Source organism: Poromitra crassiceps (genome assembly GCF_964638095.1).
Source record: "Poromitra crassiceps genome assembly, chromosome: 17".
Taxonomy (NCBI): domain Eukaryota; kingdom Metazoa; phylum Chordata; class Actinopteri; order Beryciformes; family Melamphaidae; genus Poromitra; species Poromitra crassiceps.
In genome coordinates this window covers 12,567,223-12,590,841 of record NC_139635.1, presented here as the reverse complement: position 1 = coordinate 12,590,841, position 23,619 = coordinate 12,567,223, and positions in this window count along the sequence as shown.

Sequence of the window (23,619 nt, the reverse complement as noted above, 5' to 3'; positions counted from 1 at the left end):
GATGTGTAGAGCAGAGGTAATCTGCTGTGTTGTGATAGGCTGATGACTAGAGCAGAGGTAATCTGCTGTGTTGTGATAGGCTGATGAGTAGAGCAGGGATAATCTGCTGTGTTGTGATAGGCTGATGACTACAGCAGGGGTAATCTGCTGTGTTACAGACACCGTATGTTTGCAAACAGTGATTATGAATTTTGTGGGCCTAGCCGAACTGGTTGCAGAAAGTGACAGCTAGCGATTCAGCGGTCATAGAAATATGGAAGACCTGGATGCCTTCTCTACGTATTTCAAAGGTTTGCCAGCAACAGACAGGTTATCTTACACATATAAGCTACTGTAAGTCTTTCGATGGGGTGAGGTTTCCTGACCAGTACTCTGGTCTTGGATCAAACTACATCGCCAAAGTTGCAGTGCCGGACATCTTCATATTCCTAGTTGGAAAGCCCAGCGCCTATACGGCACAAGACGTCTTTTTCCCTTATTCCGGGGATCTCTAGTTTCTGATACCACGATCCGTGCGCAACTGCAGTGACATAACCCTGTGACGTCCACTCCAAATTGCTCTATATGCTGATGACTAGAGCAGGGTTAAACTGCTGTGTTCTCTCAAGCCCCTTTCACACAGTCTGTGAAAGCCGTGAATGTTGTGGGATTATTAAGGCCACGTTCACACAGCATGCCAAAGCAACGCTCAACCTATGCTGTACCTACGCTGTACCCACAAGTTTCATTTTGGCGTCCTTGTTAACTCATTCATGGCCAAAGACGTCTTTAACGTGTTATCAGGAATAGCCCACCCAGCCAATGACGTGTTTGACGTGTTTTTGTTTTTATTAGTGCAGCGCGTAGTTCAAAGACTTCCCCAGCCTGTGACATGGTATCAGGTCCATGGCCTCAAAGCCAAGCCGACAACACGTGAACAAACACATACCGCAGCTGTTGTTTTGAAATGAGCAGGAGGAAAAACAGAAAACAGAGAAACGCGCTTCCTTGTGCAGAGAGGAGAAATGCCATTGAAACGCCCCTCGGCGTGCTGCACGAGCTGGTCGCCTTGCTGCAGGGCAGCGGACATCGATCAGTTGTTCGCGGTAGTCAAACCCGTGACCAACATGATCGATCCTGGTCCCTGGACCCCGTTCCTGTGTGCCAGCCCGAAAGAGACGAGACGGAGTCACAACTTTGTGAGGAGGAGAACAGCAGCCTCGCCACAGAAATGGCTTTCACACAGAGCCAAGCAGCACGGCCACTTTCCTGTCGAGGGCGAGGAAGACTGGACTCCAATGCGACAGGACCCGGATGATCTCGCGGTAAGGAGTGTGTGTGTGTGTGTGTGTGTGTGTGTGTGTGTGTGTGTGAGAGAGAGACTACACTGATCTCTGCATTCTATGATCATATAGTTTACTGAGACACTAGTACACTACACTGTCTCTGTACTAAATGTGATTATATAGTTTACTGAGGATATGTTGCTTTTATTTCAGATGAGGAGCCGATTGTGAGCCCACATCTCAGAATGAGGTCAGGACGGTCATTTAGGTCTGCTAAATGACGAAATGTAATGTAATGTAAAGAGACACACATGGGCCCCGCGCACACACACACACATTCACACTCACTCACACTGAGTAAACTGTATTGTTGAATGTAAAAAAAGCACTTCATGTATATATATATATATATATATATATATACATTTTTTTTGTCATTTGTGTCATAACGAATAATATTTACATGTCTGATGTCAATACAGTTCAAAATAAAAGAATTGAGAGCGAGTTCTGCCTGAGATTGTGTGCTTTACAAAAATGCCATTTTCTGCAATTTCTCTTCTCAGAGAGACCTTTTTGGTGAAAACAGGGTGTATATAAATGGCTATAAGTAGAGTACAGAACATGCTAAAAGCTCACTTTTTTTTCCTGGTGAACCCAGAGACGTACATCTTCATTATGAGGTATGGCAAATCACTTTGGTGCTAATAGATAATTTACTGTGGGTCTTGAAAGATGACCAACAATTATGAAAATCTTTGGCCTGTGCTAAATATTGGCAGTCCTAAACTGGCCATGAATGATTTAACAGGCGAAACTGTTCACACCACCTGCGCGCGTGCCACGCTGACGCCGTGCCGAAGCCACGCTCATGCCACGCTGAAGCGATCACTCCGCTCTGACGCCGAATTTCCAAGCTTGACACTGAAGCCGTGAAGCCGCGAGGCATGAAGTCAATGGGAGTTGTGGGCGGGTTCAAGCCGCGAGAGTAGGCGCTGAGAGGAAACGAGAAGGCGTCCTGTGTGAACAACAAGGCGTACGTTCAGCTTGTGCCTGCTTCAAGGTTCAGTTCTGCTTACGTTCGGCGGCCTGTGTGAACGTAGCGTAAGACTTGCCTCCTGTGTGAAAGTCACAAATGTGGAGTGGTGGATCATTTTGTTACGCTTTTCGTTCCACCGGTGAAGGTAGTCATAGCCCCGAATCAACGTCTGTCTGAAAGGGTACCCGTGGGAAGACGGATCAAAGCTCAGCTCTCATTAAAATAAATTACAGGGGAAACCACCTCACACAGCAATAAAAAGGGGAAAGGTTTAAATAAAAGTAAAAAAAAGTAGCCTATGCAATCCATGACTGTAACAGGGGCGCCAGGAAGAATGCTCCCCACAGTACCCACAGTTCAAGTAGGTTAGGCTATTTTATGCTCAAACGATGTTTACATTGGTAGGCAAAATTATCTACCTCACGGTGAGAGGAGAGAAGATCACTCATCATGTGAAGGCAGGTGTTGGGCCAGACATTTGGAGTGAACATTGATATGGTGTAGGTTTGGATGCAAGACATTTGAGTGAATACTGATGGTCTACTCTGTGAGGAGACACAGTGGGGCACCCAACCCCCACATACCTGGCCATTTGGCCAGTTTGAATAACACACCCCTGATAAAACCACAGGGAACCGAGCCGACTCTTTTGTCCCCCAGCAGCGAGATAAGGTGAACCAATCGGTGTGCCTCAACCACAGCACAGACACGCCCTGGACACCACATTGTATACGGGGCTGAACCCCGAAAATCTTCAGTTCCTAAGTAGCCTCAGCTGCAGACAGGATCTCATGTAACCCAGAGAGACCGGGTCTCAAACCCCCTCCTCTCTGTTAAGCAGTTCTAAGTGGCTAATCGCTACGGACAGGACGTGTGGTTTACCTCGAGAGAAACCGCCCTTCCCTCCTCCTCGCAGCTGAACCGCAGAGCCGCAACCAGGCTGACGATACCTGCATCAGAGCTAAGCTAGCTCTGATATCCTGAACCCGAGGCCGCATCGCCGTAACCAGGCGGGTGCCCTCACCTAAAGAGGCGAGCTGTGAGACCTCCCCGCAGACCCAGGACCTCAGCGTGGCCAGCTGCGATCGACCGCCTGCTCTCACTCCTCAATCCCTTCCTCGCTGCACGGGACAGCGGACGCACACTGGACCAGAATCCCCCTCCGTGCCGGAGGAACCTCGCGAGACCGACCGTAGTAAACCGCTGTACACGCGTGTACAGGACCGAACGAGCACGCCAAGTAAGACCTGAACTGATCACTCACGTCCGGGCAGCTTAGAATTGTTTAGAGTTAGAAGGGATATATATATACATGATTGACTGATATGATACTGTGAATGATAATCTGTGACTGTTTTGTCTGACTGTAACTGTGCTCATACATGCATTACTGAACCCGAGTGTTTAAACGCTAGTCATCAACTCTTCACCGATCCGCTGAGTGGATCTAAGATAGCCTATAAGCCGAAAGGAGCTCATTTCACTAGTTAAACGTCGGTTAAATCTAACCGTGGCGAAGTGAGCACCTCGCGGCCCTTTTTCCATCTAAACAGCGTTAGTTCTCACTCACGGGCACGTGCGTAGGCGCGCGCACGAACCTTTCCCCTATAAAAACACACACATAGCTTTCCACTGACCGGCTGACCACCATTTTGTGCAGAGCACACACTCACTTGTCATCCATTTTGTGCCGGGCCGATCACTCCGGGCCCGCCATTTTGGGTAGAGGCCGGCTAGTTTCCACACCCACCCACGCACACACTCACACACACCTTACACTTTCCATGCAGCGAATTTCTCCTGACCTCCAAACTTTCACCCGTACAGTTAAGAGTTTTAGAATGTAACTTAGTTATAAATGAAATTCGTTGATTGTATTGCCAACACATCCCTATTATTTTATATGTAATAAATAGTGTCAACTTTTAATAGAATTCAACTGTTTCAGAGTGATTTTGTGATAAACTATTGTTTAAGGATTTAGGACTTCACACTTCAGATAAGACTAAATGTGATTAAGGTTGGGTCCTGCAAAGCAGGTGGTGCCCCTAGGTTAGTCCTCACCAAGGACTACATATTTTGATATTTTAACAATTTTATGAAATATTAATAATTTTCGGATTATTAATATTTTATTTTACCCAACTAAATTTAATCCAAATAACGAGCACAACACAGGTTAATTGTTCCATGCTGCCGAGCTGCACATATTGATGAGAACGCTGGCAGGGGAAAAAATCTATACAATTCTCAAACAAATCATTGGACCAAACCTGAGGGATTTGATGTAGAAAAATCATCAGAAACTAAAAGAAAAAGCCCAGAACCAAAATGTATTGCGGGGGAACAAATTTCCACTTTAAAGAGTTCATCAATCAAACCCTGCCACTCTCGCTTTCACTGTAGTTGAGCCGAGCATGTCTTTTTTTCCCAGAGATTTTTTTATCCCATTTTTATCGGCCATTAGTGCTAATTCATTTATCCTGGTTGCTGCTCTACCCTCTGCCCTCTGCTGAAACTGGATCCATGCTTCCTCCGAGACATGGGCAGTAGCCAGCCACTTCTTTTCACCTGACAGGGGAAGCTTCACCGGTAGGACATAGCACGTGGGAGGATCACACTATTCCAATGAGTTCCCCTCCCTCTGAACAGGTGCCCCAAACGACCAGAGGAGGCACCACTTCAGCGACCAGGATATTGCATGTTTTTTTGTGAGGGGTTCCTATATGAAGGAAACCCCCAGGGGGCCCTTTTGATGACCCCACCCGGGTGGTGGGCATGCGGACGGGCACGCAGACGGGCATGCACTCTTTCAGCGCTCACAGCGTCCCAGGTGGGAATCGAACCCAGGACTGTGAGGCGACTGCAACGCAGTTTCATCCATGGTTATGATGTCCTTCGCCTGTATCTTCTTTGTCTCAAATATGTGTTGAAAATGTGACCAAATTCACCAGCAACTTTAATGGATTACCAGTTTCCGCGTTGTCGGCATATTTGGGTGAGCTCTCGTGTTTTCTCTTTCATCTTCTTAACGACCAGCTGCACTGTTGACAGTTGTTGGGCATGCAGGCGATGTTTGGTGGTTTCGTTCATCATACAGTAGCCTACGCTATAACTGTTACGAACGCGTGAGATTGCTAGATGGTATGATAGTTAGAAATATTACACAATTGGCTCGCAATCTCTTAGCGGACGTGTATTTTAGTGTGATCAGAAATGATATCAGCTATGTAGTCATACAGCTAATTCCCACGCAAGCAAGGAAGAAGAAATAAGAAAGAAATCGGCATTTGGTTTCCTTATATTATTAATGAAAGATTGGCGGCCTACCAGATGGTCCGAAACAACGCGTGTGGATGGCCTCCCGTCGGACCTCAGTCTGGGCCAGCACCGGCGTTGTGTCACTCCGGACACGGCCAGCCCGCTCGGCCTGGAACTGTTCAGTGTGAGGAGGGTGGTGGAATGGAGAAGGTCCTCCTTCGGGTCTCCGTCGGTCTTCTGCACAACTCTCCCTGAAGTCCTCAGAACTCTCCAATGACTACGGCAGTTGGTCTCCGAATAACTGGCTGGGCGTAATAAAGCGCCCACTCCCATCTAACGGAGCTCTCCTGCTCAATGTCAGGTTGGTACCTGGAAGTAACCAGTACTTAGCCTGGCTCTCCCTTTTCACCTCACCTCACAGGTGTTCTGCAGCTTCTGCTGGTCTGTGCCACCTGTAGCATCTGCTTGTCCTGGGCTAGACGCCATCTTTATTGTCTCTGTAATGCACAGCACCTGTGCCACTCTCCAGGGCATGACATCATCTTCTTAAAGTCCCAAGGAGAGTTAAAGGGACAAATACATAATCCTCAATACATTCCATACAGCCGCCACTCATAATATATATGAAACCAAATGCCTTCACCAATAGGAAAGTAAAGAAAGTGAAGAGGAAGTAAAAGAAAGGGGACGTACGTAACATCTCCCCCCCCAAAGCACGAAAACCCCCCAGGGAACTAATTTCCTGCATGGGTTTTTCGTCTAACTGTAACATCTAAACGTTCACCTTTGTTTTGTTTTTTTTGTTTTTTTTCCTCTTTCATTTTTTCCATCTTCCAAAAATATCTATTAATGGTAAAAATCTGGTGGCACTGCACACCTAACCATCCTGGAGTAGTGACTGACAACCAGCATCTAAGGATTATTAATAGGTCATTATGTCAGACTCCTAACTTCCTTACGATATGCGCATCTTCAAGAATGCACTTTAGAATTTTTCTCTAGCCCTTCTCAACAGGCTCATCCGATTCTTGACAGTGTGTCTGCAATGACATTATCCTTTCCTGGTAGGTGCACTACGGTTATATTATAAGGCTGCAGGATCAGGCTCCAACGAAATACCCTCTGACTAGATGTCTTGAACCTCGCTAAAAAGGTGAGTGGGTTATGATCAGTCAGAACGACAAGGTCGCCTCCAGCACTAGAAACGTACACCTCAATGTGTTGGACAGCTATAGGACTAGGGCTAGGGCCTCCTTTTCGATAGTCGAATAGCGCCTCTGATGACGATTTAGCTTTTTGGAGAAGTAGGCAATAGGCCTGTCCACTCCAGACACATCGGTCTGCAGCAACACGGCCCCTATGCCGACGTCACACGCATCGACTGCAAGTTTGAATGGTAAATCAAAATTTGGCGCTGCCAGCACCGGCTCGCTAGCGAGGATCGACTTCACCCCTTCCAGTGCAGCATTACATGCCATTGACCACCGAAATTTGACTCCCCGTCTTAACAGGTCTGTGAGTGGCGATGTTACAGCAGCGAAATTATCCACAAACCGTCTATAAAACCCACACATGCCCAACAGGCGCATGAGCTTCTGTTTCGTGTTCGGGACTGGCATCTCTAATATGGCCTGCACTTTGGCAGTCCTTGGGCTCACAGAACCTTGGCCTACGTGGTGCCCTAAATATGTGACCTGCCCCTTCCCAAAATCAGACTTTGGCAAATTAATCACCAAGCCAGCTTGTTTAAGACGGTCAAAGAGCTGCCTGATGTGTTCCATGTGATCAGACCATGAAGAACTATAACACACCACGTCATCCAAGTAGACCACAGTATTCTGCAATCCACCAGTCACCATGTTCATTAATCTCTGAAAAGTTGCGGGTGCGTTTTTCATTCCGAACGGAAGAACCTTACACCGATACAGAGACTCAGGGGTTACAAATGCTGACACGTCTTTGGCCCTCTCGGTCAGAGGGACCTGCCAGTACCCTTTTAAGAGATCGAATTTAGATAGGTACTGAGCCTGGCCTATTTTATCTATGCAATCCTCAAGCCTCGGTATCGGATATGCATCGGTTTTTGTCACAGTGTTCACTTTTCGGTAGTCGACACAAAGTCGCACTGTACGATCTGGTTTAGGGACAAGAACCAAAGGGGAACTCCACTCACTCGTTCCTGGCTCAATAGCTCCAATCTCTAGCATATAACTTAATTCAGGTCTGATCTGAGCCCATTTATGCGGACTTATCCGATACGGATGTTGTTTTATCCGCGTTGACGCCCCAATGTCCACATCGTGGGTTATTAATGTGGTCAGACCAGGAGTGTCACTAAAAAGCTCTTTATTTTGTTTGACTAAACGCACCACCTCCTCCATTTGTTCCGGGGGCAGGTGCGCTAGAGACTCTCTAAGATTAGCCAACGCCTCCGTATTCCTAAACCTAGCTGTCACTGGCTCACGGAACTCAACCTCATCATCCCCACTCTCCTCATCTACCGGAGTTTGAGCGGCCATACACACCACAGCGGGAGCGTCCCGATCATGATAAGGCTGTAAGAGAATGTGGCACAAGCGTGACTTTAGTCGACGGTCTGGTGTCTCCACCACATAGTTGCACTCACTAACTTTCTTTTGAACTACATATGGTCCATAGAACTTTACCCCCAACTTAGGTCCACCCATAGGCAGCAATACCAGGACCCGTTCACCTGGCCTAAAGGTACGTCGTACGCTCTTTTTATCGTATTGGGCCTTCATCCTTTCTTTAGCGGCCGTTAGGTTGCTCCTGGCCACCTCACAAGCCGTATGCAGACGATCCTTAAAGGTAGCTACATACTGCAGAACCCCATCGGCAGCCTCAGGCTGTACAGCCGACTGTAGGAGCTGCTCCTTGGCCATTTTTAGCGGCCCTCTCACTTGGTGCCCAAAGACGAGTTCAAACGGACTAAAACCTGTAGCTTCATTTACCGAGTCCCTTATAGCAAACAACAAAAATGGCATCGCCACATCCCAGTCATTTTCATAACTGACGCAATACGTCTTAATCATGGATTTTAAGGTTTGATGGTACCTTTCAATCGCCCCTTGTGATTGAGGATGGTAAGCTGTGGACATAACTTGCTTTATCTCCAACTCATGCATTACCTCCTGAAATACACCGGACGTGAAATTAGACCCGCGATCATGCTGAATTTTGCGTGGTAAACCTACCCGTGAAAAGAAATGCAGGAGCGCTTCTACTATGACCTTAGTTTTTATTGATCGCAGTGGTACGGCTTCTGGGAATCTAGTAGCGACGTCCATTATTGTTAAGAGATATTCACTTCCTTTTTTTGTTTTAGGTAACGGGCCCACACAGTATATTAAGACTCGCGAGAAAGGTTCCTCCACGACAGGTAGGGGACAGAGAGGAGCAACTGGGACGGTCTGATTAGGCTTTCCGACGACCTGACAGACATGACAGCTACGACAATACAAAACGACATCTGCTCGCAATTTCGGCCAATAGAAATGTCTCCATATTTTCTGTTGTGTTTTGCTAGTACCTAAATGACCCGCCATGAATACCTCATGCGCTAAACGCAGTACTTCTTTTCTGAAACTTTCTGGCAACACTATTTGTGTGACCGTAGCACCTGGCTCGTCTGCAGGGAGGTCACGAGACCGCCACTTCCTCAGCAGGATGCCCTCCTGAAGAAAAAAACCCACGGCCTCATCCTCTAGGTCCTTTAGACTACCGGCAGATCGACGTAATCCAGCCACAGAGAGATCCGTTTTCTGTTCCTGAATTAAGACGTCACGCGAAAACTGAGAGCTCTGAGGCACCTCAGCTAGTTTTGTAAGAAAACTGCCACCCGCGCCTTCATCTGGTTCAGCCGGCTCACCAATATCTTCTTTGAGAGTCGCACGAGCCTGTGCTCGCGTCACTACGCATGTGGTGAACACTTCAGGATATCGTCGCTGTGCAATGAAAACCACCTAAGTCCATTTTTTATAATTTTTACTTTTGAGTATAAATGGAATATATCCATTCTCCTGCATCTACTGGCAGGTTTTGGCGTCTAAATGACCAATAAAAACACGTTTTACTGGGTAAAGTATGTAACACGTACCACCATTGGAGGCTAGACCCGCCCATCACCTCACGTATGTGACAGTCAGACCTCCATGCTCCGCCCCACCTCATGAGGACTTCCCCAGAAAAGTCACCAGGCAGCTGCTGACCCGAATGCCGGCTGTGTTTCGGCTTGGTTTTGTGTGATTCTGGCATCGTCTGACGTAAATAGATCAATAAGGTGTTTTCGGGTTGTCCTTGGGCTGCAAACTCATTTAAAGTATGCAAATCGCAGTTGTTTCTGACAAGAATAATGTCACGTTACTCCGGGGCTGCTCAACCCATGACAGAGCCACTCTCCTCGGCTTGGCAGAGTGAAGCGCGTCCCCGCTGCCTGGAGCACAGCGGCTCGTGCTCGCGCTCTCTAAAAGGCAGGCTCCCACACGCTGCTGTCTGGCCGCCAGAAAGTGCTCAAGACTCCGTGTGATAATCCGGTAACAGCATTTGAGCTTATTCAGGTGAGATATTTATAATGTAATGACACATTCAGCGATAAACTGTCTACAATGAAGACATGTGTCAAATATGACAACGTGGTGTTCAGTATTTTATGAGCACTGGGTTTTTTCCGTTTCCTGAAAAGTTGGCGATTTGGAGATAAGTGGCTTTCATTGCACAGCGACGATATGCTTTTTCTAAAGCTACCGTCTCTGGAGCTTCATAAGGGGTTTCCCTCATAACAGGCGTCACACAGACCTTCGTGCCAGCTAGATCATTTCCCAGTACAAGGGCTATTCCTGTCATGGGTAAAGACGCGGAAGAGATCATGGCTACCTCCACCGGTCCATTTACAAGATTAGATTTTAGATAAACGCGATACCTAGGGGCACTCACAAAACCGCCTCCTACACCCTGTATCGGGGTGGAAGTTGATAGGATTTTACTCCTCAAATCCCTGGATACGTGATAAGATCTCATTTTTTCTTAACCAATAACCAAACATTTCCTCATTAGGCCCAATTGGACTCAACAGGAGGCGGATACTTCAGCATGGCCCAGCATGCTGATATGAAAATTTGTTAATTCAAATATATCTTTAATTATGTTTTAAATGTTCTGTTCTAGGTCCCTGAGGAGCTGCTGTGAGTTTGTGTTTAGATAAACTTTCTCCCTTTCTCACAGGGGGACAAAAGGCCATGGAGAGGTTAATGATCCAACTGCACCAGGATGTCAGTTAATGAGTTCAACAGATGGTTAAATGGTTCTTGTTATCAGTAAGACTCCTTTTAGACTGGATGGTCTGTTAACCTTTAATGGATATATGGTCTCTGCTCAGTCACTTTGGGATAAGGTCTGGAAAACAACATAGGGTTTATGGCCTTTCTCTAAGACAAATGGCTGCAGAGCATCAACAGAGGGGGGGGAGCCACATTCCACAGAGCACCGCAGGATGAGGGGTCTTTGTGAGAAGCATCACAGTATTGTATGTACATAGAGGCATATTGTGCATATATATCCTACTGATTGACTGAGTGGTTTTGATATCTGATATGAAATAAAGTTTAGACCATGCATTCGATGTGCTGACCTTTTCCCCCAGAGGAGACAGGATCTGACACAGGACACAGCACCAATGAGAGGAGAGTCGGATGTTGTGAACAACTTCAATTTGTCCCACTTGATACAAAAGGAGAGTGCTATATAATATTTCGATAAATATCAGCCTATTATTACTACTGCAACTATAGAATGGAAAATAAATGTATAGTCAAAATAGTGGTCATATTAAAGTTGAATCTGCCGACCGAATTGGCAGGTAGCCGTTAAATTAATTGGTAATTGATAAGAGTTTCCTCATCCGGTTTAAACAGGGTGAGGTTTTCTCTGATTTGTTGAATTTAACTTAAGGAACTATCATCTTACTCTTTTTACACCTCCTCGAGGTGGTTTTAGACCAAGAAGATAGTAAGTTTGAGCTGTATGAAAAATTGTTCCAGCTTCAGACTAATTAGCTGAATTTGATCTTATCCAGGATGTAGAATTAGTTTATATAGTCTAAAGTAATCATAGATAAAGTGCTATAGGATTTCTAAATAGCTAAATTAGCTGACCAAATTATAGGAGTTGAAAATAGGAATTTAAAGTAAATATATTGACAGTTGCTTTGGTAGACAGGGGAGCTAATAGATAACTATTTCAAGGGAGGGTTAGTGCTGTGACCTCCAGTGGGAGAGCCAGGTCACATGATGCGGACCAAGAGGGGGAGAAAACACGCCTGCATAGGAGTGACAGAAGGAGAGATCATATGACCACCAATGACAAGGCAGCAGTGAAGGATGTCTCCAGATGGAGGAGGAACCTTCGGGGAGAGACCAGCCCACAAGGAAATGCACTTTAAAAGCCCACGCAAAATATTAGAATTGGTCGGTTTACAAGGGTCTATTTCTTGACCTGCTTCATATCAGATGTGAGGGAAAGACCACTGCAAATCCACCTCGGAGATCTCTGAATGGGGTAATATATAACTTGACCTGCCTTTGTACCACTATGCAATATTCTCTATATAAAATAATGTTCTAAATATCAGAATTGCTTGTTGTATTGGTTTTTCATATATCTGGAATAATTGGACACGCTGGAAAGGTATTAACATATGTAAACACCTTCTGATTGGAGTGGGCAGTTTTTATCCAGGTTGAACGAGGCACAGAAAAATCCTTTCCATCAAAGTGTGTAAATTATTAGCTGGCATTAAATCGAGGACTCCCTCAAGCAATAGAGACTGCGTGGCTCCAGTGTCCCTCAAAATTTGTATAGGGACTTTTTCCCCACTAAGCGTAGCGGAGATGGTTCCCTCTGATACAAAACCCTCCAAGCCTTTGCTTATGGGATCAGACGGTGGGTTTGACCCATCCTTTTCATAGAGAGCAGCCGGAGCGGGAGCGCTAATCACTCCAACTGCTTTCCCTGCTCCCTCTTTTCGCTTACGACAAAGACAGTCACTGATCACGTGCCCAGGCTTTTTACAGTAGTGACAAATAACCTCATCTCTGGGGAAGTGTGATTTATTATATGACTTATCGGGTCGTTTATCGTATGAGTTATAGTATCGCTTCTCCTGTGGCTTTTCATGCCGCCTTCCCGATCCATAAGACTGAGCAGGGGGAGAGTACCACTGGTCTGGGGCTGCCTCCACAGGCCGGGCAGATGTTACGGTCAGCCTCCCTTCAGGTCGGTTAAACCTACCCCTCCCCTGCACCTCTTTATGGATTAATTCATAGGAATCTGCAGCTATGGCGAGTTTCCTGACTTCACAGCAAGGTAACTCATTAAGATACACTTCAAGCTGTCGAGGGATGCTATTTTTGAATTGCTCCACTAGCATTAGCTCTCGTAATGTTTTATAGTTAAAGGTGTCGGTGGTGGTTAACCATCTCTCAAACACCGCTTCCTGCTGTCTGGCCAGATCTAAGAAAGTCCCACCTGGTTCACGCCTTAAAGACCTGAACTTTTGTCGGTAGGCTTCTGGTACGAGTTTGTATGCCTCCAAGACTACTTTTCGCACCAGATCATAGTCTCGGCTGTCATTGCCGTCCAACGTGGCATATGCCTCTTGTGCTTTCCCCACTAGTGCTGTCTGAACGAGGATAGCCCATTTCTCTAGCGGCCATTCCAACTCCCTAGCTATTTTCTCAAAAGCTTGAAAGAATGATCCCACATCATCAGGGTTAAATCGAGGTCTGAACCTTAAAGCACTGGCCATGTCAAAAGGCGTCTCTTGTTGACGTTGCATAGCATTTACTTTTTCCTTAGACTGAGCCTCCGCTAACGTTATTTTAGCATACTCAATGTCCCTCATTTGAGCTTCAGCCTTTTCTTTTATTCTTTCTTTTCCTCGAAAGCGTCTCTCTCTCTTTGTTCTGCCCTTTTTAGTTCTACCAAGTCCGGCAGTTCTAGCTTCTCAATAAGCATGGCTTCAATGTCTAGCTTTTTCATCCCCCCAGCAACGGGGCACTCATGATAGTCAGCAATTTCAATTAGATTTTCCTTTCTTAGCTTACGCAACTCAGCACGTCCAAATTCGCTGCCACAAAATATATTCACATCGAACTCCGGCATGACTACACACGCCACAGTCAACCAGCTACTGAAAAGAAAAATTAGGCTATGCACACAGTTACAGCGCCACAAAATTTACCTCCAATTAGTTTTGTAAACACAGCCGTATTCACACAACTACGTTACGCAAAAATCAACGCCAAAATCATACGCTTAACGCTACGTCAAAATGCCACAGTCACTGAGCTCCGCCGCAGGCTACGCAAACGTTTTGTTTACCACAACTACTATTAATAGAAATGTACTGCCACACAGTGTGATGTACTATCACCTCACTCAAAACTAGCTCTTAGTTTTATTTACACTCCCAAACGGCTATATGCGGGGAAATGTTTATGGCGTCGAGTCGCTAATCCTCGTAGCCGTGATATAAACATAGTCACATCCGACTTCCCGAGCTGAATCCAACTCACTCTTGCCTTTCCCCTCAAATAGCACACCAGGCTGTAACTCGTTAAACTATCGCTAAATTACAAGTGAATTATGAATACATGCTTGCTTTGTTAGCTTCCCAAATGCTATCATTAGCTTGTTTCATTAGCTCAGAGCCCCCAAACCAAACCGTGACTAAGCAGGGTTTAGTTAAAGTTTTTTTTTTTCACTGTCCCGGTTGTTTCACAAAGACACAATATTCTCAGTGTTTATTTTAAGTCATCCCGGACGAGCCCCCATGTTACGAACGCGTGAGATTGCTAGATGGTATGATAGTTAGAAATATTACACAATTGGCTCGCAATCTCTTAGCGGATGTGTATTTTAGTGTGATCAGAAATGATATCAGCTATGTAGTCATACAGCTAATTCCCACGCAAGCAAGGAAGAAGAAATAAGAAAGAAATCTGCATTTGGTTTCCTTATATTATTAATGAAAGATTGGCGGCCTACCAGATGGTCCGAAACAACGCGTGTGGATGGCCTCCCGTCGGACCTCAGTCTGGGCCAGCACCGGCGTTGTGTCACTCCGGACACGGCCAGCCCGCTCGGCCTGGAACTGTTCAGTGTGAGGAGGGTGGTGGAATGGAGAAGGTCCTCCTTCGGGTCTCTGTCGGTCTTCTGCACAACGCTCCCTGAAGTCCTCAGAACTCTCCAATGACTACGGCAGTTGGTCTCCGAATAACTGGCTGGGTGTAATAAAGCGCCCACTCCCATCTAACGGAGCTCTCCTGCTCAATGTCAGGTTGGTACCTGGAAGTAACCAGTACTTAGCCTGGCTCTCCCTTTTCACCTCACCTCACAGGTGTTCTGCAGCTTCTGCTGGTCTGTGCCACCTGTAGCATCTGCTTGTCCTGGGCTAGACGCCATCTTTATTGTCTCTGTAATGCACAGCACCTGTGCCACTCTCCAGGGCATGACATCATCTTCTTAAAGTCCCAAGGAGAGTTAAAGGGACAAATACATAATCCTCAATACATTCCATACAGCCGCCACTCATAATATATATGAAACCAAATGCCTTCACCAATAGGAAAGTAAAGAAAGTGAAGAGGAAGTAAAAGAAAGGAGCTTCATCCTCATACAATGCTTTACAACTGCATTGTACGTAACAATAACCTACAAATGAAAATATTAATTTAGGCTACTTAATAGGAGGAGCTGTGTGGAAATGTAATTTGAGCCTATTTTAATAGGCTACAACTCAAATTGTGCTGAGATGGGATTATTTTCACCGGACTTGGTGACCAGCATCATTTTAGTTTGTCAGACTTTAACTCGGAAATATGGCGGGGCTGCTTGGTTCTGTGTGAAAGCAATTTCTGTGGCAAAACTGCCGGGGTTGCGGGCCTTCTGAACGGCAATATTGCGGGATCTGTATGTGAAAGTGGCTATAGGCTGATGACTAGAGCAGGGGTAATCTGCTATGTTGTGATAGGCTGATGACTACTAGGGCTAATCTGTTGTGTTGTGATAGGCTGATGAGTACAGCAGGGGTAATCTGCTGTAGAGCAAAGTTTTTAATTTGTTTCATCTGGCCTAGATTATGGAGAAATGTGTGTCTGTCTATGCCTCTTGATATGTTGCCCTCTACCCCCCCCCCCCCCCCCCCCCCCCCCCCCCCCCGTATCGAAAAAGGTATCGAGCAGTGCGGTTTCAACGTCTGAGACTGTGGACCTCCCCCCAGACAAATCTTGGAATAAGGAGCCCCCCTCGCTCAATTCCTGGACGCCTATATTGGATCATGATTATGTTATTTGATCCAATAGACACTCAACTGCAGGAGTGTTGGCATGTATAATGTCCAATGTGCAGCTCTTTGGTTACTTTATGTACAGTAAGAGTCTTATGCCATACTGTTATTATGCCATACTGTTATTGTCTTGTGCCATACTGTCTTATGTGTCTTATTGTGAATCACATGTGTCCCATGTGATTCACAATCACATCAGGACTAACCGAGCCTTCCTGCAGTTCCTCACAGCTGGGATCAGTCTCCGTCGTCCGTCCTGTGCTATGTTGTAGGCCTCCAGGTCCAACACATCCAGAACTTCCTCTGACATCTCTAGCATGTAGGCCAGAGCTGAGCAGTGGATCTCAGAGAGTTCATCCTTTTCATCCCCCGATCTGTTCTGTGACTCCAGGAACTGTAGGATCTGCTGATGTACCGACTGGTCGTTCATTTCCCTCAAACAGTGGAAGATGTTGATGCTTCTGTCAGGAGAGGTATTGGAGATGGCCATCTCCTTCAGGTTGCTGATGGCTCTCTGGATGCTGTCTGGTCTGCTCTCTGTCTGACCCAGCAAGCCTCGTAAGGGTTTCTGGCTGGACTCTAGTGAGAGGCCATGAAGGAAGCGGACAAAGAGGTCCAGGTGGCCATTTTCACTCTCCAGGGATTTGTCCATGGCTGTCTGCAGAAAGATATCGAGGAACTGTCCACTGTCTTCAGATCTAACCAAACCTTTTCCCAGGAATGTCTCCAGTACCTTCTCATCCATGTTTGTGTGACAGTGGAACATGTAGAGAGCAGCCAGAAACTCCTGAATGCTCAGATGGACAAACGAGTACACCATGTCCTGGTACAGCCCACACTCCTCCTCTTTAAAGATCTGTGTGAACACTCCTGAGTACACTGATGCTGCTCTGGTATCAATGCCACACTCTCTCAGGTCAGCCTCATAGAAGATCAGGTTGCCTTTCAACAGCTGCTCAAAAGCCACTTTTGCCAGAGAGAGAATCATCTTGCTGGTCTCTTCAGTCCAGTGTGCATCTGTCTCAGCTCTCCCATGATACTTGACATTCCCCCGTTTGGACTGAACCACCAGGAATTGGATGTACATCTCAGTCAGGGTCTTGGGCATCTTTCCTGTCTCACTGGTTTTCCACACAGACTCCAGAACCATAGCAGTGATCCAGCAGAAGACTGGGATGTAGCACATGATGTGGAGGGTACGTGAAGCCTTGATGTGGGAGATTATTCTGCTGGCCTGCTCCTCTGTGAATTTCTTCCCATCACTGAATCTCTTCATGAAGTACTCTTCCTTCTGTGGGGCAGTGAAGCCTCTCACCTCTGTCACCACGTCAATGCACTCAGGAGGGATCTGATTGGCTGCTCCAGGTCGTGTGGTCATCCAGAGGCGAGCAAGGGGAAGCAGTTCCCCCCTGATGAGGTTTGTCAGCAGCACATCCACTGAGGTCGACTCTGTGACATCAGTCAGGATCTCATTCTGGAAGTCTAGAGGAGGTCGACACTCATCCAGACCGTCAAAGATGAACACAACCTGGAACTCGTCAAAACTGCAGATTCCTGCTACTTTGATCGCAGGAAAGAAGCGATGAATAAGTCCCACCAAGCTGAAGTTTTTCCCTTTCAGGAGATTCAGCTCTCGGAATGTGAACAGAAATATGAACTGTATATCCTGGTTGGCTTTGTCTTCAGCCCAGTCCAGGGTGAACTTTTGTGTTAAGACTGTTTTCCCAATGCCAGCCACTCCCATTGTCATCAATGTTCTGGTTGGTTTAACTCTTCCAGGTAAGGGTTTAAAGATGTCTTCACATCTTATTGTTGTTTCTGAGCTTGCTGGTTTCCAGGATGCTTCTTCAATCTGTCTGATCTCATGTTCACAATTGACCTCTCGACTCGCTCCCACTGTGAGGTAAAGCATTGTGAAGATCTGGTTCAGAAGTGTTGGGTTTCCTCCTGCTTTAGCAATCCCCTCAACCAGATACTGCAACTTATCTATGAGTTTGGATTTGTGTTGACGTTGACACACAGCATCACAAGTTTCTGAAAGAACAAACAACAAATGGAATCAATGAGAGTTATTACACATTAATAATTTATACATTCCCAACTCCATGGACTCTACTCAGCTCATTACTGGTGGGTGGACAAGCAGGTCCTGACTGGGTGTAAGGTATAACGTAGCTGTTTTAGAATAATTTAACCAGGAGTTTCATGCAACCTGATTCCTTAAAGCAGGGATTCCAAAAGTGGGGTGCACACACCCCTGGGGGTGTGTGAGCTGCCTCTAGGCTATAGGGTGCACAAGATGAAAAATGTAATACTTTGTTATTTAATATTTTTTTCGAGTGGGATTTTTCATTAAATAAAACACATTTTTTAAATGTCCTTTGTAAAATGTACGTTTAAGATTTTAATATTGGAATTTAAAACAACGGTAGCACTTGACAATAAGGGTACATTAATTAACCGTCAGTTAATGCTTAATAATGCTTAACTAACCCTTAGGCTTAGTTAACTCTAACACTAATTAACTATAACCATAACATTAGGTAACCCTAAAGTATTAAATAATGTATAAATGAATACTTAGTTAACATGAACACCAGTAAATGATGACTAGGTGTTCGTTAACTCTTAATTAATTTATTAAACATTAACTAACCCTTAATTAATCTACTGTTATTGTAACGTGTTACCAAAATGGGTAATCTGTGTGAGGCTGGTTTTCCTGCTCTTACAGCAGTGAAGACTAAATATCTGCAAATACTGGATGCTGCTGAGAAAGATTTGAGGCTTAAACTGTCTTCACTTGCACAAACAACAGAGAGCTTTGTGCAAAGATGCAGGCCCACCATCACATTAATATTGTACAGATTTTCCAGAATACTCACACCTCTCTCTGAGCTCTGAGGCTGCAGTGTGAAGAGGGGAGTTATCCCTGGTTCTCAATCCTGCATCTCTCTCTGTCTCTCTCTCTCTGGCTGAGCCACCCGTGCTGCACAAGTAGAAGGGCACTCTGAGAGTGCAGACCTCCCCGCCTTAAGGCCGATGATCTGCTATTATTGCTGGTTCACTCCAAGATGTAGTAGTTTCTTCCTTGGCCCATGCTACACCCTTCCACCAAATTTGATGAAAATCACAGCAGTGGTTTTACCGTAATCCTGCTGACATGATTTTTTTCACCCTTTTTTCTTTTTTTAAGGGGGGCGTCAACCTGGTCGGGAGGTAGGAGGGGGTGCATTGCCGAAAAAGCTTCGGAACCGCTGCCTTAAAGGAGAATTTAGGTATTTTTCAACCTGGAGCATATATATATATATATATATATATATATATATATATATATATATATATATTTTTATGTATAAACTAACTGTGAGAATACATTTTTGAAACAGTGCATTATTGATGAAGATGGCAGCCACTTTGCGCGCATGCCCCTCCTGTCTCGGCAGCGTGTTCACCCCCTCTGTCTGCCTGTTGCTCTTCTCTGCTTCTTCATGCCTGCTCCTCAGTTTGTATCCATATGAAGTTACTTTGGCTCAAATAAATACGCGCGCCTATTGAATTCAAATGCATCATCCAAGTCAAGTCAAGTCTATTTTAGTCTAGTTTATTTGTATAGCCCTAATTCACAAGCATGACTCAGAGGACTTCAAGAGAATATGTCTAGCTAAATCTAGCTGACACAACAGTAACAATTACAGTAGTATTAATAACAACATGACTGAACTTTCATATAGAGAGAGACAGAGAGAACGGGAGAAAGGGGGAGGGAAGAGGGAGGGAGAGAAGGAGAGAGCAGGGAAAGGGAGGAGGTGGGGAGGGAGCAGGCAAAGGGGCGGAGAGGAGAGAGAACAGAACAGGTAGAATATGCGGCTGGGCGATATCATCATGAATAGTCACAAGGGACAGTGAAAACAGGGGAATGTGAGGGAGGAGAGAGCAGGGAAAGGGAGGAGGTGGGGAGGGAGCAGGGGAGGGAGAGCCAGGGTGGGGGAGGAGAGAGCAGGGAAAGGGAGGAGGTGGGGAGGGAACAGGGGGATGTGGGAGAGGAGAGAGCAGGGAAAGGGAGGAGGTGGGAAGGGCGCAGGGGAGGGAGAGCAGGGAGACCCCATGCATGTCCAATACAATTATAACAGGCATAGAGGTAATAGCGTGGAAGGGAGAATACAAATGCGCTTGTGCATGCCCCCAATTAAACGAGCAAAAACAACCGCAAATGCAAAATTACTGGTTTTGCAACGGGGCCCTGTGTCTCTGTATCATATAATAACAATATGAGCCTGTGTCTCTGTATCATATAATAACAATATGAGCCTGTCTCTGTATCATATAATAACAATATGAGCCTGTCTCTGTATCATATAATAACAAAATGAGCCTGTGTCTCTGTATCATATAATAACAATATAAGACTGTGTCTCTGTATCATATAATAACAATATAAGACTGTGTCTCTGTATCATATAATGATGATGAGCCTGTGTCTGTGTATCATATAACAATATAAGACTGTGTCTCTGTATCATATAACAATATAAGACTGTGTCTCTCATATAATGAGTGACGGCTGCTGTCGCCAGGGACCGCAACTCGTGGCTATCAGTTTTCCACTAGGGGCAAGTTTTGTATTTTTTACAATAGTATACCATATAGTATTTGAACTATCCATTCCATATAAAATGAAGACGTTTTGGGATCATTGAATTCGTTAATCTTGTAAAATAAAAGTTGAGGTGTTTTCTTGAAGGAAACTAGCTCAAACAAAAGGCTCTGTCTTGTATTTGCATAGAAGTTTCGATTGGCTGATCGGCTTTTGTTTACATTCCTGCCACAGCGTGGAGAATTCACAAGGAATGCCAGCTGTAACGTTAGTTTTTCCCGTGAAACACTACTGTACTATGATCTTGTTGAATTAAGGAAGATTCTTTAAACGTTATCTGCGAGTGCGGTCCGGGCGCATAACACAGACAGAAACATTATGGGACTTACTTAGCCTACTGATGGCTGCAACAGTGTGAAGCAGTTTCTGGCTTCCTCCTTGGTGAGTAATCATGAGCCCTAAAGTTACGTTTTGTTTCTGTTTTAGGACTGTGCGAACATCTAGTTATGGATAGATGTGTGTTTTAGCCATAGACTGTATAATATAAATATTTTAGCACGTTTTGGCGTGAGCAGTAGTCGAATAGTAACAAAGAAAGAAGCTAGTGTTAGATCAGCGCTGCCGCCATTTTGGCCCGAATATCGACTCTTTTTGTGTGGTGTCATCGTCATGGGTGTCTCCAAAATGGCGGGTCTCTTGTGTGCGATTGTCCCTCTCCAGCGCTTCTTATCAATAAGTTCTTTGGTGGGACATAAACCATAGATTACTCGCCTATTTTCAGATCAACTGTAACAATCAATGAGGGGAAACATTGTGGGTAAACTACCCACCTCTGTATTTACTGCTAGCATGATACCCCCATCACACATCTCTTGTTGAGAACAAAGGAAAACAGCTTTAGCGTGCTAGCAAGACCTGCTAGCCATGGTGTGTGTGTGTGTGTGTGTTTTATTTTTGTTCAGCAGCTTCTGAACTCCCTTATCAAATATTTATTCATATTATATATCCTATTATTATTATTATTATTATTATTATTATTATTATTATTATTATTATATATATGAAACCTTTATTGCCCCTCAGGGAATTTTCTCTGCACAAGGAGCCCAAAAAGAACATAATAGGCACACATGTAATAATAATTACAATAATCCAGATGAGAAGTGATAAAAGCATGGATACCTCAAAATTAGACCACGCGTACCCCATTTGATAAGATTTTAGCTTTCAGATGTTTTATTACAGAAAGTGTATGAAACCCATCACCTAAACAGTATTACATTCTATCATTGTCTTACTTGTGGACACAGTCCAGATAGGACATGAGCCAGGCGATATATTAGCGCTTGCGCACCTGTTTGCACGTGCCTTAACGGAGGCAAGATAACAGTCGGCCTTGCACATTTGTCCAGGTGGTATGCCGAGTTTTGCACCACCGCCCAGCAGCAAAAAAAAGCATCCCCACCTCACGGGAGCATAATTGTAATGATTTATACAGAAACATAACTGTTTAAAAATGATCTAATTGTTTGGGTAGACGTGACCTCCCTGTTTTTAAATTAAAACAGCCATACTCGCAGGGGAGCATAATTTATCACAACAACGGGCACCACCGCAGCTTAGAGGCGTGCCAAATTGACTGTATATATTATCCTTCTTATCCCATAACGACACCATCACATCACCTACCTGTTAAAAACACCTGAGTTTTGATGCAATTCGGGTTATTTTGTTGACTGGGGTGGGACAATAGAAACGTGTTTGCAGGGGGTAAACGGCGGAGACAAAAGAAAAGATTGGAGGATTTACAGTGTAAAACTCGACTCGTGCCAAGGCTTGTGCCAGATCGGCTGTGATACCAACGACGCTCCGGGTTATAGCAGGTGAAGGTGAATAGCCTATTGCAAGTAGGCTACAATGTACAAGTTTTCTCAATTCATTTACCATAACCCCTCCTTGCGATGTGATAACAGTTTCTCAGTGAATTATAGTTGATTGCCTCGCTAAATAATCTGCTGGTTACCCATTTTTAGCAGCAGAATTTGATGTCCTGGTGTGGAACGTCCGTGCGTAATGACGTTTCTGCACTGCGCACCGCGGAGATTATGGTGCACGATCAAGCGCAGCCAGTGTTTTTGCGCCTAAGAGATGGTTTTCAAAGCTCTTAGCGCAAAGTAATTGCACGCTGCTGACGATAGGATAATGCCATCTATCCCCACATTTTAGCGCTGAAACGCCTGCTTTGGCATGTGGCACACCTATGCCCAGTACAATTATAACAGGCATGCGCTTGTGCACGCCCCCAATTTGCATTGCACATGGCGTTAAACGAGTGCAAATGCTAAACCGCTTTTACCGCTTTTGGGAAGATAGGGCCCCGTCTCTCTGTATCATATAATAATGACATGAGCCTGTGTCTCTGTATCATAATAACAATATGAGCCTTGTCTCTGTATCATATAATAATGATATGAGCCTGTGGGCCCTATCGTTGCAATCGGCGTAGAAACTGCGTTTAAGGCCTAGCGCTAGGCCGCCTAGCGCAGTTAGTGGGTGTGGACCAGCGCACTCGCTATCTTGGTATCGGCGATACACGCAGCCTCAACCATTATAACCACGCCTTTTAAGCGTAAAATTATGGATAGTCCGCTCATTGGAGAATTGCAGTTAAGAGTCACACGCTTGCCTTTTAAGCTCCAATTCCTGGACAAATCCGGTAAAACCAGACAAAGCCAAGCGCTCTGCCCCCCCCCCTTCATCCAGTCTGTCTGTCTCCATATATAGGCTATTATTCCATATTATTATGCTTCTCAAACCAATCTAACTGCAGTTTAAATACTGCAAGCATATAAATACCCTACACTATAGCAAGATCAAAGTGAAAAGAATGTTCTAAATGCATCGGCTAGAAAAATATAGCCTATTAGATTGGTGAAAGTTTGTCCAGAAAGATATCATTTTCTCTCGCCTGCTGCAGGAAGGATGATGCACATAAATATACCCTACATTATGTAAAGTCATTGCATAAATGTGTTTTTATTGTAAAACTAAATGTGAAGTAGGGCCAAGTTATTGGAGCGGACATCACAGTATA